This window comes from Leuresthes tenuis, unplaced genomic scaffold, assembly GCF_036924035.1.
Source record: "Leuresthes tenuis unplaced genomic scaffold, fLeuTen1.0.hap1 SCAF_4, whole genome shotgun sequence".
NCBI classification, from domain to species: Eukaryota; Metazoa; Chordata; class Actinopteri; order Atheriniformes; family Atherinopsidae; genus Leuresthes; species Leuresthes tenuis.
Window position 1 is genome coordinate 10033376 of NW_027325358.1, and position 23211 is coordinate 10056586.

Here is a 23211-nt window from a genome sequence, read left to right on the forward strand (position 1 = left end):
ATCACCCACAGCACATAGGCCAAGTGTCTCCACACTGGGGGGGGGGGGCAGGCTGCCTCAAAATACAAGTTCACTCAATTCTGCGAACAAACAATGAAAAATAAATCCATAGAATTAGTAAAACAAAGTGCTTAAGGCCATTTGTCACTTTTTTATTGTTGCTAAGGTTAACCAAAAAGAAATTTTGATGTTTTCATGACTGTTCTGTTAGCCTGACTAAAACTGACCTTTTAAAATGCAAGTAAACATGCTCGTCTTCCTGAGATTGTACTCAAATTGATTATACAAATGCAGACTAACAAACATTTAGGTCATGCGGTTACACATAGAATTAGTTGTCCGTGTTTTTTCTTGAGTGGGATAAAAACGGACATAGGGGCTCATGCTTCACAGTTGTTGCAGTCTTTGACCCCAAAGTAACAGTGAAATAGCAGCAACCAGAAGCCTCATGCTGGGTTACGCCATGTCGCCAGCAGTAGGACCGAACAAGTTAGCACTTAACCGCACTGCAAAGGTGCCTTCCAGTGTCCAGGACATTCGATCTGTACCTGAACAAGAAGTCTGTACAGTTTACAGAAAGGGAAACTGTTAAACAGTGTAGATTTTAAAATGAAAAATGTAAAGTCAGTGTTTGCTTTATGTTTTTCATAAAGTAATGTCAGACAGAGCTGGTCTTTCTTCGGTCATGATTATCAGTTGATCTTCAGTTTCTTCACCCTTTCATCTTTTCATGATTTAATTTACCAGAAATGATGACGTCCTCAAAGCGTTTCCAGTTTTACACTCTGCGCACTCTTAAGTATTAGAATTATTAGCATTAGTCTTTCAAAGAGTAGTGAACGTATCCACATCTTCACTTTTGAAAGTCTCTTTAACATGCTCTTTTCAAATAAAAAAAAATAGAAATCTCAGGTTCAGTGTTTTTTAGTGTCCATGTTTTTTGGTACCACTTCACACACTGGTGAAGAAACAAACAGAAACCCATTCTTCACTGTAGATGGCTGGTTTCTGCATTATCTGCACAGTTTGACAGCACATGGCTCATGATTCTGCATAACAGGTACAGTAAATCACTGCAGCAGTTCTCAGTCTGAAGTAGGTGTTGCTGTTCTTTTCCCCAGTTGTACTTAAGTTGTCATGCTGGCTGCAGGCCAGCAGTCCTCTGCAGGCTGCTGCAGGTGAATCCCAGCACTTCCTCTGGGTTTTTCAGGGGATTTTGGCCTGTGTCAGCATTTACGTTGCTTTGCTGTCACCATATTCCTTCACATAGTGACTAAACTCTCATTGATTCTGTGCCATAGGAACTGTGTACACATTTGTTTTTGCACATGTAGACATGCACAATATGACTTTTTGATATTGTTCACAAGAACCCATGCTGAAGAAGAACTGTCATTCTTGTTAATCATGGCTCTGTACTTTATGTTTTAGATTAGGGAAAGCTGTGGATGAGTCACATGTAACTGTGGAAAGAACCGTTGATCATTTCCAAGAAACTTTCTTTTTTGTTTGTTTTTGTTTTGGCTGTAGACAGAAGAAAATGGTCAATTAAACCTGCTACAATGTCAAGATAGACAAAATAATTGATAACTCATCCCTGAATTAGGTGTTGATAGGGAAATCTATGTCTCTTTACTTCACATCGATCAAATTCTGAAAAGCAGACATATGACACAGCCAACTTTCTATTCCCATCTTATTTGGTCATGCATTTTCAAACATCTGTTTTGCCTTTTAAACAGTACACCTGTTGCTGTTGGTCTTGAGTTTTGCTGTCATAATGGGTCGAAACATTCTCCTGTCCTGCAGGGTAACTTGATTGCAGCAGTCTTACGTTTTAACAGTTGGAAAAATTGTGGAATTTGGAGCGCAGTTTAGTCTTTGACATTTTTGTATTAACGGGAGGTGTGAGATCTTTTTATTAAAAAGTATGAGGATGAGGAAAACTTTAAACGCTTTACACTGAATCAGCAGTTCCGTACTGAGCACTGTTGAACTGTTGTTAGTTGAGTAAACTGACATACAGTTTGTTGATTTGCAGATATGATGCACAAAATTACAAACCGGTGAAGATTTATTGTCATGTTGGTTTTACTTAATCCATAAAATTACCTACAAGCATGGGTGCTAATCAATAATACATTAAGAAACTGTCTGGCTTTTTCCGAGTGAACTTCTCTTTCTGTATTATAGAAATTTACAACTAGCAATCTTGCTCATAAACAATGTAGACATGCACCTCTTTTTAAATCACGGAGACTGCTGAGCCCCTGCACATTTCACTCAAATATGTGCTAATGTTAGTCCAGGCATCCATCTCCAGCTTTGCTGCAGGAGGCCAGATGGTGAGGTTTATTCTGGGACAGGTATGCTCGGCCTAAGAAAGCTGGAGAGTGACCGTGAGAATGGTTGTGTGACTGTCTTTTGCATGCAATATGCTATTCAGTGAATGCATGTGTCTTTTCGGGAAAACAATGAAGTCCATGCAGGATAATGCAGTTTTGATGTTTTATTTATTTATTTTTTATAGGAAGCCTAAGCCTTTATTTACAAGCTACACATTTCTGTAACAAGACATTCATTCCAGTTCAGCTTGAACGGACTACGACTGTTTGCAGATAGTTTCCACTGTGGGAGATTCATTGCCTTCAGGCTTGGTGAGAGATTGATCCTCTCCTCCTAGACGTAGTTTGACAAACATAAAACCACACTCACCGCACAGACAAGCAGAGCAGGCAGGGAATCCCAGCCACTTCGACACTAACAGCTGGGTATACAGCAGTTTGACAGGCCTGTGTCTCCCCATAATCTCCTCTTTCTCTGCTTGAGCAGATCTTTCTAAATTCTGAGCTGATTTGGGCTCAGATGGCTGACTGGCTTCTTGTGCTGCGTATGGACACTGGGTCGTATTTTTTGTTTCTTATAATTATTGTCTGCCTTGTGTCTGTGCTCGGCAGCCATAAAGTCATGCTTCGACTCCCCAAATGGAGGCGTTTTTCTGGAAGCGGCAATTAAAGATTAATTTAAGATTCACTTTCTGCCCTAACTTACTTTAAATTATACACACCAATAATTTAGCCTTTACATAAAGAAAGCTAGGTCAGATGTACATCTGATGTATCTTCAAGGTCTGTGAAGAACTTTCATGAGCAGTGATCTTTCTTGTTAGTTTGAGCCAAAACATAAGCGCAACATTTGAGACATGATCAGTGTGGAGAGCCACAAACATACATACTCGAAAACATTAATATCTAATAAGATTCTGACTTTTAACAGTATTGATACGAACAGTGCGGCCTTCGCCTCCTCCTGCTGACAGAAAACCTCACAGCAGGAGGACAGGCATACAGATCTTCCCCTCACTGGCAGCTGTACACATTGAGTTCATAACAACTGCTGCGGTCTCCAACATAAAACCAACCGAAAGTTGGTTAACTTTCTAATTTTAAAGTTTTTTTGAACAAGGCATACCAGTGCGACTTTGAAATGCGTGTCTTGATCAACGTCATCATATATCTTGTGCAACTAAAAGGTGTTAGCGTGTGTGTGCACATGTGTAGGAGTATCTTGTGTAAGTGTAAAACCAGAGGGTTAACTCTAGCCTATCACAACAAAGCTGGATGACATGATCTACCTGCATAAGCAGCTTGTCGCTCTCACTTTTCTGTGTATTTTCTAAAAGAAATGAGAGTTCAAACCCGTGACATTCCTTTCTGGAATTTATAGCGAGAATAAGATGTGGAATCAGCTGGTGATTGTGTTTTTAAAGAAGATCTCCTTCTTCCAGCATGAAATCGGTCAAAGGTTTGAAAGGTTTTGTGAATCAGCATTTATAGAAATACTGCACCTCTGTGTTTTAAGAAAAAGAGGAACAAAAAAATGTGAAAGCATGGTATTGTCTGTTTGGGAGGGGTTCCATTTTGAGCAGCGCTGCTGATGGAAGAAGTTTGTCTCAAATCACTGCTGTGATTGCCTGTCTTCACTGGCTCCCTATCAGATTTCGTAATGAGTTTGGAAATCTTTGTTAATAGCTTAGCCTCTTCATACATCTCCGATATATTAACTTGGTGTGCCCTCTTGATCACTGTGATCCACAGAAGGAGCCATGCTGGTTACTCCCAGGTCACAGTTGATGTCAAAAGGGATTAGGATTTTGCTTTGCACCCCTCACAATATGGAGCTTTCTGCCTACTGAACTCACCCACACCTAGTCTCTAACTTGCCTAAATATTCTCTTACTTTTGGCTATTTTAACATTTAGATTTAGATAATTTAAATTATTTTATTCCCTTTACTTCTTCGGAGCACGTTTTCTTTGCCCCAAATCTCAGTAATTTACCTAACCCTAACCTCTTTTTTCCCCTTAAAAGACAAGGCATGATTTAGCTCATATTTTGAATGTAAAATATTCATATTTTATGTAAATTCCCCAGTCTTCACATACCAGCATGACCTTTCTTTCATCCTTCTTTGTCAAATCCTCTTCCAAACTCTTTTGTATGGAGGGATTCCTCACATAAGGAGGTTGTTAAGCTGCTATCTGGGAAAGTCCTTCATGTCTTTTCATGAAGTAATGGTGAAGGAGGAAAATTTTAATGGGGGGGGTAAAGGCTCCTTCATCAGACTTGGCGGGAGACGACTGCAGTAGTTTAGTTCCTCGCAACATTTTACAGCATTGACCGTAAGTAAAAGAAGAGACATTCCGATATAAATTTTGGTCAAAAAAAGGGAGGGGGGGAGGTTTTATAAGATGGTTTCAGAAAGCTAATGGAATGGGAGGAAAAGAATACCAAGGGATTTTTCAGCACATAAAATATGAAAGTAAATTAACTTTTACCTTGTATGTTTGTCTGAAAACTTGCTTTGTCCTAACATCCCAGCAAATCCTCAGTGGAGGAGTCTTCATTGATGCACCCTAAGGGCAAATGACCCTGTCACCTCTCCCCTGTGTGTGTCTGAATTTCAATCACCCTTCCCCCTTTCTCTCCTCCACCCCATCCACCACTATCAACTCTGAATTCACTGCTATTCCCCTTACTCTGCAGTCTGACCAGTCCTCTGCAGCGCCTGCAGCATACACGTCGTGTTTTCCACCAGACATAACAGAGTGGCTGCAGCTTTAGAGAGAAAGGAAGAGTGCTAAAAGAGGGGGAAAAAGGAGATACTGTGGGTGGGGCGTGAAGCAAAGAGGGCAGCAACAGTTTTACACTGCGTTCTGCCTCAATGGGAAAGGCGTGTTAGATCGAGAGTGAGCGGTGCAGGGAGAGGACTCGCTGCAGTGCAGGTGGATCTGCTGAAGAGGAAGACTTGGAGGCTCTCTGTTTGGCTGTCCTGCAGGTTTGTAAAGCAGATTTGTTGTAGCTGTTTGTTGCGTGGTTTTTGCCTCTCTGTTTGAATGAATGGAAGCTGTGTTTCCTGTTGTCAGGCCTGCTGTTGTACCACAGTCCAGTTGCATCTTTACAGTTGTGGTCTTTTATTTAGCTATTGCATCAATGAAAAGCCCATGATTCTGTGAAGATTTCGTGCACACTTTCAGAGCTTAGGCTTGCATTTAATGCTTTATATTCTAAAACAGTAATCTCTATATAGAAACTTTAAAAGATTTCTGCTGTGGTAGCTTTAGTGCTTCTAGCTTCCTCAGTGAAATAGCAGCAGCCCTTTTTGCTTCTTTCAGATTGGGTTCTTTTACTGTGGGGAAGAATAGAGCTGGGAGCTTTGAAAGGGCCCGGGATGGCTTTCAGTGTGCGTATGAGAGGTGCCGCCCTCTCAAGTGTCAGCATGCCTATGAGTTAGCGGTTGTGTTGGGGTAGGTTTGTGTGCTGGTAGCTTGCAGAGAAGGCTTGGGTTTTATGCATTTGGCCTGTGCTGATAAGAGATGAGATGTTACCTGTGTTCAGTCTTGCACACGTTATAAAATGTGTGCTCATTGTTAGAGTTCTGAAAAGTAGCTTGGCTCCTGTCCCAATCTTTAACGCCTGAGGGGAAAGGGGAAGTCATACAGTCAAGTGCCTCAATGAAGCTGTCTTTTCATAGGTGTCTGTTTACCTTGGACTGAGCAGTGATAAGGAGGCTTTAGGAGCCGCTTGTTTCTGTTTATGACCTTTGTCTTCTGGGTGTTCCAATGAAAGGCCCCTTTTCATGGCTGGACTAACTGATGGGAAAGTCTGTGGTTTGGTTGCTCTCTGTGCATCTTGTTTGTTTGCTTGCCTCTTTTGAATAGTCTGATAATAGTTGTCCCACTGTATCAGATGAACAGTGTACTGCTTGAAGTTTTTTGCATGACCAGGCGTTGCGTTCTGTGCCTTGAGGATATGGAACATTTCTACTTGTTTTCGTTCATCTTAGAAAACGAGACTATCTGAAAAAATTGCACACCGTTTCATCTCTGATTTCCATATTTTGCAACAATTGTTTCCCCTCTCAGTGCAGTTTGTGGATTTTGAGCCAAGTTGGATCTCATCTTTGCCACAGTTGTTTTTGAGGTTGACTAAAATTTCAATTAGCACTAAAGCAATCAGATGTAAGATCTGCCACAGCACATCCTGTGGTGCAGGTAAAATTTGTGCTTGTGTTATTTGTGATTAGCTGTGTTAGTTTGATGTGAATATAGAATTAACTTTAAAATAATTTGTAAAACAATAAGAAAAAAGAAAACACTTGCACCTGTTAACTTCTGGCTTTTGAATGTAATGAGGAAAGTGTTGAATCATCATTCTGTCTTGCACTGAATGACTCTGCAGTCCTGCAGTTTGGGCCTGATGTCTGCATTCCAATGAAATAAAATGAAAAATAAATAAAAAACTGCAGTCCAAGAAGACCTTTAAGATGCAATGTAATATCTACTTAAACTTGTCCCATGGGAGGTACTGGTATACCGGACTGAAAAGTCGTGAACACACTACTACTGTCAATGGGAAAGAACTCACTTACCTTGTTTTAATAGTTATGAAAAATGTTGAAATCTGCTACTTGTGGTGTAAAAACAGCACAAGAGTGATCTTTGGGTTTTCTTAATCTCTGTCTGACTTACTGTCAGGTTTGATGAAGTCTGATGGATTCACATCAGCGATACAGACGCCTGTAACCATATTGCAGCTCCTTTTTAATGCTGCTGTTTATCACTTCAGATTCCTTGAATTTTTCTTTGTCTAATGAAGAATGATGTTGGGTCTTGTTTCATATTGTTGACTGTCTTTAACAACACATGCAACATTTGCAATTTTCATTGTTGTTTCTGATTTATTTTTCATCTAATGATATGTTCAGGTAATATGCAAAGGGTGGTGAAAGTACATATAAAATCAGTAAATGGATGCATTTTTGCATCGGCAACACGAGTGGATACAAATGAGTCTGTAAGAGTTAATAATATTTCAACTTGAGCAAACAATCCGCCTGACACTTTGTGGTGACAGCCTGTCGGCATTGGGATTCCTCTGACGTCACCAGGAGTGAGAATTAGTCATGGATTAGATGAGTCTGTCAGACTACCAAGACTAGAAACTTTTTAAGATAATCTAAGTTACTTTTATCAAACAAATGTGAAAATACTGTTCGTCTTGCATTACTTGCAGCAGTTCAGTCACCTTAGTGTTTTTTGTAGCAAGTTGTAACAAGCAAGTATTTGTCCTTTGAGGGGCAGTGATTGCCTCCATAGATACCAGCCACCTTAGCAACATTTATTTCCACCAGCATCAGTGAGCGAGATGGCTTCTTTTACTTGCTGTTGAAATTCCCCCAAATCCCCAAACTGTTTATGACATTTCTCTCACGGAATTGTAAATGTTCATGGGAACTCTGTAAAAGAATGCAACAAGTCACAAGACTATCTTTTGATCTCGCTCAAAATGAAGTTTTCCAGCTTTTTGTACAGAACTTTTTTTCATTCCACTTGATGAGTATCTATCATTAATTGAAGTCAGCTGATCTATTGGCTTCTCCATCTCTGTAGCAAAACAAAAACCACCAGCAAGACACATCATTTGAGACACTTTAACTGTGTAAAGTCAAAAAAGTGGAAAAAGTTTCCAAGAAATCTGCTTTGAGATTCAGCTCAAAGCGTGTGCATTGTCCTCGCTGCCATGGTGATGGCCTCGGTCCTATAACGAATCTTGAATCGTCTCATCAAATATTTGTTTAGTTTCTTTGTAGAGGAGCAATAAAGCAGGACCCTCGCTACAGGCTTTGTTTGGTCTCCTCTGAGGTTTTCTCATTGTTTCAGGAATGACTTTGAGTGCCAGGCCCTTGAAGAAAATGTTGCTGCTTCAGGCCAAATGATTTGCAGTCCTGCTGGCCTTGATTTCCTCTCCTGCGGCATTTTTCTATCTCTGTGAATCTAACTCCACATGCCTGCTAACAGGTCAAGGTTTTGAGAGTTGTCTTTTTTGGGAAATTAATGCAGAATTCCCAGTGTTTGATCTGACGTATAACACTCCACCCATATGGTTTGATAACATTTTAAAAGCAGCTGAAAAATGTATTTTCCTCACACTGAGGCCGAGGAGGTGGACGAAGATTCTGTGATGGTAAAGTATTATCCTGCTGTCTCAATCAATCTTGATGACCTAAGAGCGTCTCCAGTTTCCTCTCCTTATGTTTCCATTTACGAGGCTTGATGTGTGTATGTGTGCAAGTGAATAATTGTGTCTCACATAAAAAGACAAAAAGTGGGTGTCTTATTATTAAAAGACTGGGTGTAACTTTTCTGTCTAACGTTTGTTTTAAATGACTGGTTAAATGCAATGTGTGTGTGTGTTTAATAGCAAGGCTTGCTTTCCCATGATTATGTCATTTAGCATGGTTTCCAGCTGTCCGAGTCAGCTGAACTTAATTTTGGTTTCAAAAAAGTCATCCCTAACCTCAGTCTGTGTGCATGTGTCCTTTTTGTGTGGATATATTGGTTTATAACTGTGTATTTTAAATCAGCAGTGTATCAGTCAGATAAAAATGCGCAGTGTGCAGTGTCACCTGTTGGCTTCCCGATTGAAGAAAATCTGATCGAAAGCTCTGAAGCGTCTCTTCTTTTTTCATCCTTTTTAATGATTGTGATTTGGATCTGATTGAACACTGCATACCAGGGCTAAGCTAAACCAAATGTATTTGGGCTGGGTCCCACAGAGAAGGGCTTATGTATGAGCTGACAAAAAAGGCTGCACACATTTTAGATTAAATGCGGGGACATATGAGGCCTGATTGCCTGAACTACACTAACTGTGATCTTTTTTTTTTTTTCTTGCAGAATAAAATAACTTTTTTTTTTTTTAACATGATGTAAGTGGACAGCCCTTTTTTTTATCATTTTGTAAGCAGCGAGGTCTGTCAAAATTGATATTTACATGGATAAGGCAAACTGATCTTCAATTTCCTTCAGGCTTACATTCTGATGTTGTTCACATACACAGATTGATTCACTGTCTTTCCTCTCTGGCTGATGTTAAATCACGTTACAGACTTCTTACTTCCTCAGATTGATACAGTGTGACTCGGTGTTCTAATAAACTGCATTTGGTTTAAGCTGCATTTGGTGTAGGATTTAGTGATTCCCCTTAGATTTGTTTTCAGGACTGCTCTTTTTGCCATGCTGGCTTAGTTTTTATCTTTCTGACCAGTTCAGTTTCAGTTGACATCAGTGATTATTACATAATGTCTCTTTCCCATCTTCTCTATGTTTTGAGTTCTGGAGTTGTTGAGGAAAAGCATTAATAAAGCATATTAAGCGTTTCAGGCAACAAAAGTCAGATATCAGAACAACAACTGCACGGAGGCACCCAAATGTAAATTATGTTTCACATTTGTTATTTGGCATTATTTCGGTATGAATTTCTTTCTTTTTCTCTTTTGGCGTTGTGACGTTTTTGTTGCACAATTGTAGGGAAAACACTGGTAAAAAAATCTCTTGATGAAAATACCAGTTAAATGGCTCTTAGCCAGTTTTAAGTCCTGTAGGTTTGTAACCAGTATTATGTTGAACTTCTCCTAGCACTTTTTATAGACTCCTCTGGACCAGAGTCCCAGTTTCTGAAAAAGGTTGCTCAACATGCTGACGTGAGAGAATCTTTAAGAACCTTCTGTAAGTACAAAATTAACGCAGATGTATTTTACGGTACAGTTAATCTGTGCATTCTGTGGTTTGTAATACTCAGTGTTTCTGCACGTGTTACATTCCAGTCATACAGACAGGCAACAAATATAGTTCCATGTTCATGGAGCATCTCAGTGTTGTTTTTTTTTTAATCTAGCTGTGCTAAGTGGGAAAAAGGGAACAAACAGTTTGAGAAGTGTTTTATGAGCTTTTTATAGCAATGTTTATTGCCCCATTGAAATTCACTATAATTGTTTACAAATGCCAGACAATGATGCTAATCTCTCAATTCTGTGTTACTGGACATTGAACAAAAGAATCTTCAGAAATTAATCTTTTGAATGTAAATAGAAAGAGAAAAAAGAATGACAGAATTATTATTTGCTCCAGATGTGATGTGTGAAGCAGGTTAAAGAATTGTAAAAGATAGGGTTCAGCACAGAAGAGAGTTTAGGCCTCTGATACCTCCAATCAACCAGCACAATTAAATTTTATAATCTTATCCCTGAGAAACACTTCAGCGCCCCCCCCCCCAAAAAAAAAAACATAAAACAAAAAAAACAACCCTGATTTCATCATTGGTGCATGGGAAGTTTCTTTGTCTTGGCAGATTGATTCTGGTCTTTTCTTTTTATGCTTTTTTCTTTCTGTCCTTTTTCTTAACTAGAGCCTGGAAGTCATTTATGAAATCAGGATGGGATTTATCCTGTTCAGAAGAAGATATACGAGTAGACCACAGAGAGTAGGGACTGCCGTTTGACGTACCACACGTCCCATTGAGCCAGTTGCACCAGAGTGGAGGAGAAGATATTCTGCTGTGGTTTGATGTTTGGCTGTAACCAAATCTAGTTTCTAAAGCAGAGTGTGTGTTAACCACAACCACAGCCTTTAAGAGGGTATCCACCAAAACATTAAAGCAGAACAGGTGTGAAGTGGTGTCTGTGCAGGAAAAATGTGTAAATATAGTTGCATGTTTCAATTTAATCTACAGTTTTGCTTGTATTGTAACATGAATGTAACTAAAGAAAAAAAAAGTAGAGAGAATAAATAGAGAGAAAGGGAGGGACACATCGGGTTTGATCCGGCTCCGATGAAGTCTCACAAGTGTCAGCTTTATTTTGATACCAAGATGGTTTATGCAGAGTTTGTAATTGCAGAGAAATGCTCATTTAATTTTGGGCAGGAACCCCAGAAAGTCTCCTGGGGCTAAACAGGTTAATTTAGTTACTCAAACTGCATCAGTGGTTTGATATCATGTATACTGTCACTGTACCCTATATAAGCTCTCTTTGTGGCTTTTGTACATATTTTGTCAGCTTTAGGAACAAGTTTAAAAGTTAAATTTGCCCGCAGTTTCCAAAAAATGAATAAAAGCAATGCATATTGATAAAATGAATAAGGATGCAAACACATTAACTGTCAGGACTGTCAAGAAGGGGCTAAACCGTCAGTTGAGATACCTTTTCTCATATGTTCAACACACGGTGCTTTTGACTGGTTTGAGGCAAAAAGATCCAACATAACAAGTTTGGAGGAATTCTCACACCCTGCATTTCAAAGCCTACTAATCATCTTGGGCCTGAAATTGGAAAATACATCTCGGATTCCATGTGCATGAGAGAAGACGGGGTCCAGAGAGGGAAAAGAGGGGAGAAACCAAATCTGCACGAGTGTTTGAGCCTCCTGGGTTTGTGCGAGAAAGAACAACGTATAAATTTCATGGGTCAAAGGTTACAACTGTGCAGATAAATCGAGGAGAAGTGCAGGTTCAGAAGTGGGTGTGGGAAGAACAAGCCATGAAGATGGAAAAAAGGGCAGTTTTTCATAAATGAGGGGAGAAATGAGTGGGTGAGTGTGGACTGCGGGTTGGTGGGAGGAGATGTTATGAATATCTGTTGTTTTCCCCTTGTATTGTAATTTCCTCTGCAGCTGGTCCCAGGTCGAGGGGAAAGAAAAACATTACTTAGTAGATCTGAAATCTAAACAGTGGTCCTGCCAGCGGGCTGGGTGCTCCCCACCGCTGACACGCCTGGAATAAAACACATTGTCTGAATTTGAAATGTGCTGCTAATGATGGCGAAGAGCTGGCCAGGCAAGAGAAAAATACATAGATGAAACGCAGACTTAACATTTAGAACAATATCTGTGATGAAACCAATAAATTTAAGAAAATATTGATGTGATGGACAAAGAGTTTGAATTGATTAGATAAAAGAAACTGAGTATCTAAAGTTGCTATGGCCCATTTATTTCATGCAAGAACTGGATTGTTTGTTTCCCACTCCGTTAAACAAGTCTCGGTATTTAGCCTGACAGAAGCAATTCCCCTGATTTATGGCCTCACCTTGGACTTTGACAAAGACCTCCATCAACCCCTGTCTGCTCTCAGGTCAGGTCTCTGTGGTGTGACCTGACAGTCTGGGGGCCATGACCTCATTAAAATAGACCCTCAACTGGGATTTTATCACCAGTCTCTCCTGGACACCATAACACTGCAGAGTGGGGGTCTCCCTTTGTCACTCTCAATCATAGACAAGTCATGGTTTGATGTATATTCATCAGAGACCCTACAGCGCTGCATAAAAATCACACAAAAGATATGCATACGCTTAGATTATATGCAGCTTGTGTGTTGTTGTCATGAACCTGCAGCACTGAAACAGCAAAAGCTAGCTGTCCAGCTTTACTATCCAACTATTTCACATTTGTAAAAGGGTGAACCCATATATCTTCTTTTTTTTCTAATTTGCTTGTTTTTCTAGTTAAAACTTTGTGTCATGCATTTCTAGTCATAGATGTGTCCAGGTGGCTTCCCTGGCCCTCTTTTAAGGCTACTCACCACTTCAAAGTATATTTCTTGGCTTAGGCTCACAAAGCTCGTCATCATTGCCTCTCAACTAGCTCGTTCAGTCTGCTGCTTCCCCTCATGCTGCCTAGAGTTTGGCAGGTAATGTAGCCAGTGATATGGAAGTCATTAAAATTCCTCAGGAACATGTGGACGCTTGTTTATTTTTCCGCCCACGCGGGAGGGTGGAGAGCTGCCAGGACGCTGCACTGTCCTTTTCAACAAGAACGTGTGCAAGAGGAGGGGAGCTGGTAGAAGGGGAAGGAGGTGAAAGACAGATTAGGGGAGAAGAGAGAAAGGAGTGAAGCGGAGGACAGTTGGATGCAGGGAAAGAGGGATGGAAGATGAACAGAAGTGGTGTACAGAGGGAAACACTGGGTAGTAGAATGCATGGCGGCTGAGAGAGAGGAGGAGACAGAGGCAGACACCCTCTACTGGACACCGAACAAAGAATTGGACAAATGATCATTAAGGTTTCAGTGAGCCATGCAGGATGAGGATTAGAGACGGATGGATTCACACACAGGCTGGAGGCAAGAGAAGAGACAAAAGAGGGTGCAGAATCCAAAGTGACAGCAGAGCCACGCAAAAAAAAAAAAAGACAGTCAGGGGAAGTCTGGCTTATAAAAAAAAAAAAAAGAGAACAGTTGGAAATTTTGATGCAGCTTGTTTTGATCTTGTGTTGATGAAGGGAGAGTGGAACCGCTGCATAAAGTCTTCTCCAGCATGTCCTAAAAATTCTTTAGGACATGGAATATAACTGTGCCATCAGGAAATGAAGAAACGTATTACCGACCAAACTGATCATTCAGTTTATTCAGATAGTTAGCTTACTTAATTTGTTTTGAATACATAACATTGCTAAACCTAGACCTGACCAACTGAAGCAACTCCAGATCATAACCCGGCCCCACAGGCCCGAACAGTAACCACTTGGAATCATGGATTCAGCACTTCATCTACTGCACTTCTTGTCCTGATGTGCCCACCTCTCTGAAATGGCTTAAATCTGGATTCATTAGACCATATGACCTTTTTTATTGATTCAGAGCCCAGTCTTTACGCTCCCTAGCAAATTGAAGCCTTTTTGTTTTTTCTGTGTAGCCTCACTGATGCGTGGCTTTCAAGGCTAAATACCTTGATACCTTGAGCTCTCTTTGCTTTGTGTATGTGGAAATGATTTCACTTTCCACTGTTAAACATTAATGTGAGTTCTACTGTTGGTTTTCTCTGATTTGATTTCACCTGATGTTTAATTTATCTCCAATCATACTCATTTAGGATTTTCTTCCAACCACATTTCTTCCTCCAAGATAAGGGTTCACCACTGTCCTGCCAGGTTTTAAAATTGAGTTGGACAGTTCTAAACCCAGTTTTAGGAGTTTCACCAATCTTCTTAGTTATTTAGTTTCCTTGCTGCAGAACAACAATTTGACCCTTTTGAAACTGATTGAAGTTTTTTCCAGAACCACAGGATATGTCTTCAGACATGGCTGTGTAAGGAATGAGAACCAGTCACTGCATCAGTTTGGGTTTAATAACTTGAAATATATATATAAACACAAGCTGAAACAAATTGCAGTTCTTTTCCAATGCGAGCCCTCACCTATTCTCTTAGTTAGATCCAGGTGGTGACTTTTTTTGGGACTGGACACGTATATAAAAGCAGTTGAGTGGACAGACGCATATTTTCCCCCTGCAAATCCTGGATTGGTCATTTACGCCATAGTGCTCTGTTAAAGCCATAGAGAATAGTGGGCTGTTAATAAGAGACCTCGCATAGTGTCTCGTTTTCTGATGAGTTACTTCCTTCTTGTGCAATACATGTCCAGACTTTGCCCTTCTACTGGTCATAAATCTCTAAAGTTTTATAATAACTGTGGAAAGATCTTCCATTTTTGTCTTTATCCACCAGAGGCGAGACGGGCCTGCTTTGCTAGCGGGCGGCTTTGGTGATTGGTTAAACAGAAGGGAGGATTTGAAAGCCTTTTTGGTTCAGAGCGTGTTACCCCCAAGGGAACCACAACTGTAATATGATGTGATATAAAAACAGAAATGATAGGCCTGTTTGTTCCATCATCCACCTTGTAAATGGACTCAAGTCACTGGCTCTGTCTAAACTGCTGTGATGAGCTTGCCATTCATCTGTGTTTTTGTCTCATTACCAAAGATATTTTTGGAGGAGATTGTAAGGACATCTCAGGGGGAGAATGAGGGATGAGTATACTGCTGTCAGTCAGTAGGAGGAACAGAAAGAGTATGAGGAATATGTGGAATTTCACAGTGCATAGCTGTTGTATCACCCTGTGCAGCTGAAAAATATATCAAAGTGATTTTTCTCACATCCAGTGCCCCCCACCATCATGGGCCAGGAGACAGAGATTACAGCCCTTCAGTGAGTTCACCCTTCATCTCCATGTGTCTTTTTTTCCCTCTGTCTCTAACACAGAAACATAACTTTCTGCTCCCCTGTGTTTGATCATTTCTAATCTAAACTGATCCAATGCCATGTAGAGCCTGGAGGCGAGCCTTGCTTTTACCTGCCTCTTTGACAAATCAGTGGCTAATTGAGATGAAACATGAGAGTTGCATATCCTTTTCACTCCAAACTTCCCTCCAGAAGACAGTGGCCTTTGACATAAATCCAAGTGTGGTATTACATGTCTGTGATGCCATTTTAAATCATTATGTGGTATGTCTGGTTGACATGACATTAGGACTGTGGGCTAGCTACATTCCTTTTTTTTTAACAAAGGGTTAGAGAATAGTTTGCTGAGGTTGAGTTCTTGTTTTACAAGAATACAAACACATTTTTTAACAACTGTTAGTCTTTGGTTTGGGTATATATTTTTTTCTTTAAAAAAAAAAACAAAAAACAAATCATTCCCACATGCTGAGGTTATTAAGCTCATTGAGCTTTTAAAAGTGAGCGTAGTCATTCACTTAATTGATTTCCTGGGCTTTTAAAGTTCATTAGGCCAGTCAACTGCATGTCTAACTGCACCCATGGCCCCAAGACCACAGTGTCATACTATCGTTTTCTCATCATTGTCTGAAATCTACTGTTCAACAGCAGCAAAGCAGACCACCAGAAACTCACCGTTTCACTGCAATTTCTCATTTTCATCATCCATCAAAGACTTTGTAGCCACATTGTGGATATATTGACAAGATTTTTCCCCGCCTTGAAATGTAGCCATTTGGTATTTATGTAGAAACTTTGATGCTTTTATGATTAATGAAACAGCAAGTTATACGCTGTTGTTAATGTGTATTAGGTAAGTTCTCTCAGGGCTCAAACCAAGGAAAGTTTCCCAGTGTTTTCAACTCCTTTAATTTACAATACTGTTTGCATATGGTAACAATTTTTTTGTCTGAATTTATATAAGTTTGAGTTTCAGTGAGGGTGTAAAGTTCCAGGAGAAGTGAGTTGAGACACTTGATGCTGATCCAAAGTGACACACTGTAGTTCCTAGTAGCCATTAGTCGGCAGGAGTTATTCTTAAATTAATGTCTGAGTAATTCTTACCCTTGCAGGAAAATGATCAGACTTGTAAGTCTCATGGTTTTTAAAGATAATCTTTCTTGCTTTGTGATCCTCCAACAATTGTATAATCCTTCCTTTGCCTCTGTTGATCTCGTTCTGCCTTTTTAAGCTCCTTCTGCCTACAGTGGTCTTATGATAGCTGTCTTTAGATCATGTGGTATGCTCCCCGTCTTTCTGTCTTCATTGAGTTGACAGCAACAACTGCGATGTCAGGGTGGCAGTGCAGGACTTTCTGTGAGTTCACTATGGAGATTCTAAAGATCTTTATGTCAAGAGGAAGTTTAAAGCATCTGAGACCAGATGTATGACTAAGCCATAATGAACAGGATAATTTCCTCAACTTTTTCTTCATACTTTGCTTTGTTGTTAAGTATATTGTGCCACACCTTCAGCTGCTACACCATTTGAGTTATTATTTATTGCTATCTTAGCAGCTTTGTAAAAAGAAGGCAGATCCTATGAAGATGGCAGCATCTATCTTCACCAGAACACCTCATATTAAACATGTGTTTAGCTTCATCCAGAGCAGAAAGCACATTTTTAAACCACCCTAAAAAAGATTGGGGAGTTTCACAAATGTCCTTGAAACAGCTAGTTCCTGTTTTAGTCAATGCTTAGTAGCTCTTAGGGAAATGGCAGTTTTACAGAAAACGTCCTTTTGCATTCAGCTGTGGCTGCTGTCAGATGGTTCATCCTTGCTTCAAAGTTTTCCTTTCTGATTGCATCACTAAGTTCTTGGTCTCCACGGTGACTCTGAGTCATGCAGCACACGGTTTGTCAGGAACAATGAGAAACCCCCAAAAAAACACAGCGTTTCCTTTGGTATCCTTTAAGCTCTTCCTGATGGGGTTACATAGATGGTACTGTGTGCATGAACTGGGCTATATGTGGGACTGTGAAGGGTGTGAGAGGAAACAGCTGGACGTACAGTTAGGGTATTTGTTCATTTGTGCTGAAAATGTTTGATCCTTTGAAACTTGAAAGTTTTTCAGCACCATTTTTAACACCAGTCTGGAAAATATATAATTTTCTCCAATTGTTCATAATTCAGAGTTAAAAATCCTAAAATGGCAACGTTTGAGTAGGCTTTTTTTCTTCTTTTTTTTTTTTTGAGGCGCATCCACGTGACACTACCGTTATATATTCCATAGATATATAACGTGTAAGCTGTAATTATGTATAATATTGTACCCCCATCCTTATATTAATAAACATCTAGACTTAACCATGTACTTTCATTCTGACTCTATCTGCTTTTAGCTCCTTAACCGAGCCATTTGCAAGTAAAAACATGTTGAATGGATCTTGATCCTTATGATTGTGATATTAGAAGCAGCTAGCTAGCATCATCCTCCACCACTCCACGTTCTTATGAGGGAGCAAAACATTGTGCAGCAGCTTGTTGTTGCAAGTAGTAAGATGGCACAGGTGAACAATGTCATCACAGAGCGACATATGGCAAATGGATGACAAAGCATTGCGAGAACGTAGGTCATTAGAATAAGAGTGAAAATGTGAAACAGGGAGAGTTGAAGCTGTGGTTCAGTGAAACTATAATAAGTTCTGTGTACAAGTTGTTTTTTCTTTTCTTTTTTTAAATGTATGTGAAGCAACATTCATTTGATGGGTCAATTTAAGAACAACTCAAAGTCACAGAATTCCCGCAGTTGGCTGTGGTGATATGACATAAAGCACAGCTGTGTTAATGAAAACATCATATGAAACTGCTTGGGGCATCATGTGATAGCGGGGTGGTTGAAATTTTCCTCACTTTATTTTGATTCTGAGAAAAGTGGAGTTTTTAGTTTTTATTCATACAATGTCATCAAAATAGTTATAATTTTTTTCTACACTGCTTATTACCTGCTAAGGCCTTACCACTTTTGGGCGATAAAGGTGATTCTTCTTATAGCATCAGAGATTGTGAATGTTTAGTGGTTTGAGAGATGAATGGAGAGGCAATAGCCGTGGATGAAAGGGTGAGCCCTGAAGCATTTTTTCTTCTTCCTAGGTGGTCGAAACATCTCAAGTCTGTATAAGCCAGTGAAGCCATCTGTTATGATTGAAGTGCAAATGAAATCCAGATAATTGTTCTTGTTCAGGCTCTTGTGGAGTTATGCTGCTGAAGCATTTACAAATAAAACCTCTTTCATGTTGGAGAATTCCAATGACTGCTTTGAAATGAAGGATGGTTGCTCAGAGTAATCAAGTTGCGGACAATTGCACTTGAATGTAGCACAAGGACACACATGCTAGCTCACACACAAACCCTGACACACTTGAATCCAACAGAAAGTTGTGACTTCTGGCTATGTGCCACTGCCCCTCTGTTGGACCCCGCATCCTGACAGGAAGTTTGTCCGTCTTGCACACACAAACACTCGTTATGTGTGACTGTAAGAGAGAGAGAAAGAGAGACGCTGAAGCACTGCAGGCTACACATGAGAGCAGCCAGAAAATAACAGTGATAAGGAGACAGAGATGAAAAAGGGTGAATTGAATTAATTACACAACCCACAAATAGGGAAAATTACACCAGGAAGCTTTGGAATTCCAAAAGGGACAACATGTGGGTTCAGTGGTGGCTGGTGCCTGAATAAAACAGAGCTGACTGGGATAATAATCCCCTGGAATAAAACTTTAATGTATCTCTTAAATGGTAATTTCAGGAGAATTTGGGAAAAAGAAATTGGCAGGCTGCAACAAGTGTCTACTGAAGGATGCCACCTTAAACTCTATATACACTTTGTGTCCTCACCACTGAAATAAATGTATGTTTTATAATTCAGAGAACATGTTGATACAAAAATCCTGGTGTTACATTAAGGTTTGCTTAGAGCAAGAATGTTTTTGAAATCTGCTGTTTGTCGCTGTGATCGCTCCTTTTTTAATGCAAGGCATTCGCTTGCTTAATTCCAAAGTCAAAGGAACAGGAGAAAGCTTTGAGCAACGGAATAGGTCCAAATTGTTGTCAGCATTATATGAGCACCCAAGGACATTCATAACTGCATCTTAGTAGTGAAACATTGCTTCAAAACATGGGACAAAACGCAAGTTAACCAATAATATTATGTAGCTTAAGATATTTCCACATCTCCACAACCCTTCACTGCGTGGCTACAATGAGAAATGTGAGATACATTTTTAAAACAAATATTGGACTATATTTACAACATGTGCAATGGTGTGTCATCACTTTCATGTTATTATCACAGACACATACTGAACTTCTGACAGTTAAACTCAAAACAGCTCAACTCCTTTCGAAGCTTAAATTCTCTTATCTTCTGCAACGTTTTTCATGCTGCAGAGCTTCAGAGTACCAATTGTTGACAAGACAGAACGACCCCAGAGGCCTCTGCACTAAGATGACTGACCTTCTGGATGTCATCAGCATCACTTGCTGCCACTTTCTTTTCCTTGATGAATGCTTTGTATGAATTTGTGTAGGAAACCCGGAGGTTTGAGCCTGACAGGCCCGGAAACATGGAGCGACTCACTGACAAACGCACACACAGGCGCGCGCCAGTGGCTCGTTTTTCCTCTGTGTGTTTGAGCGGTCAGATTTGATAGAAAGGGTCACAGCACAGTGACAGCGCTCTCTGACAAGAACACTGCATGGTTGCTTTCCTGTTGTGGTAGAGACTTACAGAGACTTTCCATCCAATAAAACAAAACTTACTGTAGGCCCAAAGCTGACTTCCAGTCTGTAGAGAACACCCATTTTATTCAGTCCACGGGGATCCATGTTGTAGTTCAGAAAGACCTGCAAAGATCAGCTTTTGGGACTCAAAAACTGATGAGGTTACAATTTTCTGTAAGACTCGGCTTTCTTGATTGATTTGTTGATTGGTACTTAACTGATTTGGTGATGATTGATTGTTTAACAAACTAATTGACTTCCTAGGAACCCTGCATTCCACATTGAAACTTCTCTCTTAATGTAAAATTACCGTTGGTGAATCACACGTTTCTGATACATATATATAGTGTCTAAAGTTGCCTCATTCACAGTAAAGCTGTGAGATCCTTTTTTGTGGACAGCTTTAGCTAAATCTAGTATATAAACTGTCACCAGCTGAGACACACATTTTATGTTTGTATTATGGGAAAATGCCAAAAGTCCAAATGGTCAAAGGTTCTTTTTCAACCAACAAAACATCTAAATGCCAGTTCATTTTTATTCTTCGGATGTGGGCGTCTTCAACCTTGATTGACCTGGGAAGTTGCTGAGCCTCAATAACTGGCCTTGGCTTGATACAAAGCTGCATGTCTGTTGTTGAAATGTTCCCTTGTCCCTTTCTGTACTTCAAAGTTGAATGAAAATGCCTGTTGGGAGGTTGGTTGATGTGTGGTCTCTGTGTGTTCAGTCTTCAACCTGTGTGGTGGGATAACATAAAAGACTTGTGGGATAGTGGTGGGATGAGGAAGTTTCACAATTCTTTGACCTTCTTGTGAAATCAAACTTTCCAAATGAGTAAACGAAATAGTACAGTTTGTGATCTAAAGCTTTTATTTTTTTTTCCGTAAAACATGAAGACACAATCTAGGCTCCTCTGGGGAAAATGAAGGATACATGTTTTATATACTATAGATGTGAATACACAGTCTCTCCAATGCCTGTTACCCTTTTTAAATGTCGCTCTTAAAAAAGAAAAAAACATTTTGAGACACATGACGTGAAGCACGTCCATGTGGTGTCCCTCACTGATGCCTTCATCTATGAATCTTATTTTGAATCTGTTTTTTGCCTCCCTGCCTTGGTTTCTGCTTCTTTTCTGATGGGGTGGGGCCACCACTTGTATGGACTGTTTGTTTGGAGTTGTTATAGAAACTTGTGAAAGTGCAGCTGTTTGTGTCCTCAACTATGTGTGTTTGAGATTACACTGGTACGATGGGTCTGCAGTTCTGCTTCATGCACAATGATCTCATCCAGACGTGGACTCTGACATATCACCTGCGTCTGCTTCCTCGGATCGTGTAATGGATAGTCCCAGCACTCACACACTCGCACACACCAGCTGCCTGGCCGACACCCTGTCAGTGTTTTGATTCGTTGCTTGACCACGGACGAGTCATTGGTCTCCCAGCAACATTAGTACAACTTCCTTTGACAACAGAAACAGTGCATGATTGTTAGATAATTTCATTGCATCTGTCAGAATAATTCATGATTACTTGGATAGAATCCTGTTTTCATAAGTCACTATAGAAAAGTGGAAAGAAAGTTCATGAACTCACAATGAACCCTTCTGCTTATATATTGTGCAGCATAGCAAGTTTAGAACACAACCTTTCCTACTCCTACCTTGTCTCCTGGGGTCAAATGCTTGACATTCTGCAGCTGCTAATCCCAGATGATGTAAAAATGCGGAGTGCATCCCAACTGTTGATATACATTTATTGAGGCTAAAAGTCAAGTGGGTGACATGGCTATTTTTTTTGTGTGTGGAAAAGAATGCCGAGCTCTCTGAGGGGAAAGTCCTGTTTCAACAATTCTCGAAGATCCATTTTCCCCCTGAGGCATAAATGGACACACATACTTCTTAAAGGCCTACGTACTGATCTGCCATGTGACTGTGGCCCTCTGTGAAAACCCTGTTTTGACTGTATAAAAGAGCATTCAACAGTTCTTCTTTAGTGCATTCATGAAACGAAAGATCGCTGCTGATGATCTAAATCCATTTCTTTGGTTGTCAATATTTGATTTGATCACTTTTGCATAACTTTGCTTTGTAAAGCAGAGAAATATAAATCCGCCACAGCTTATCACTTATCACATTTGAGAGCAGTTTTACAAGTTGAACTATCCATTCTTTACAAATCCGATTTTAAGTAGTCAACATTTAATTTTGCAAATGGAAAAAAAAATTAACTTGATTTGAGTGCTTCTTTATATACTATGAAAAGCTGTCAGGGATTACGCCCAACATGTGTCAACTCAACCCACGCAGCAACAAAATCCCCCAAAGCTTCCAATTCAGTGGGTGGATAATTTACCTATCTGTCCCCACATGTCACTGCAGGAAATGTGTGTGCTTACCTGCTGCAGACACTCATTCAGATTGGTGTGGGGGGGACTATTTCCCTTGGAAATTAACTGTGAAGCTTTACAGGCTGATAACCTTGCTTCCTTGTTGCTTAAGATGTTTGTTTTCAGTTGTCTGTTATAGGATATCAAAGTTAAATTCCTTATTTTTTTTCTAAAAAGCATCCAATTTATTAATTTATCCATTACATTCCAGCATGATATATCTGCAGTTTCTGTCATACTGACACACTCCCTCTCAGTGCTTCACTTTGCAGCTGGTGCCCCTGAGACTGCCAGTTTAAGAAATCGCTCAATTATCTCTTGAAGATTTAGGCCAGGGTTGTATTCTTGTCTTGCGAGAGAGCTATTTCAGAAAAGGTGTCTCTCCAGAGCTTCTTCTAAATTCCAAAAAGGTCACACGGATCAGTTTTACTTCTGCCAAAAAATATGGTTCTAGTTGACAACAACTCAGTTTGATTTTTTTATTGTGTATGACTTTAGTGACAAACAGAAAGATTAGGTTAACTGGCAGCTTTACTGAAGCACACTTGTTTAGAACTGTTTATCAGATAATCAAACAAACCTTTCCACTGTCGCGACTGTGAGCTCGTTATCTGACCATTTCTGTAACTTTAGAAAAGATGATGAACACTCCAGCTCCATCAAGTTCAATTCAGTGACTTGAGATGAATGACCAGCATGAAAAA

At 40.0% G+C, this 23211-nt stretch overlaps 1 protein-coding gene across 2 annotated transcripts in view; it reads left to right on the forward strand.

The window, feature by feature from the left end:
• Positions 1 to 23211, forward strand: part of add3a (adducin 3 (gamma) a) — a 96681-nt gene that overhangs the window by 23378 nt on the left and 50092 nt on the right. Inside the window, exon 1 of one of the 2 annotated variants that reach the window (XM_072384527.1) lies at positions 5232 to 5337. The exons of the other annotated variant lie outside the window; for it this stretch is intronic. The gene's annotated coding sequence lies outside the window, so the exon portion shown is untranslated. Of the gene's footprint in view, positions 1 to 5231; positions 5338 to 23211 lie in introns of those variants that run through there. 2 annotated transcript variants of the gene reach the window in all.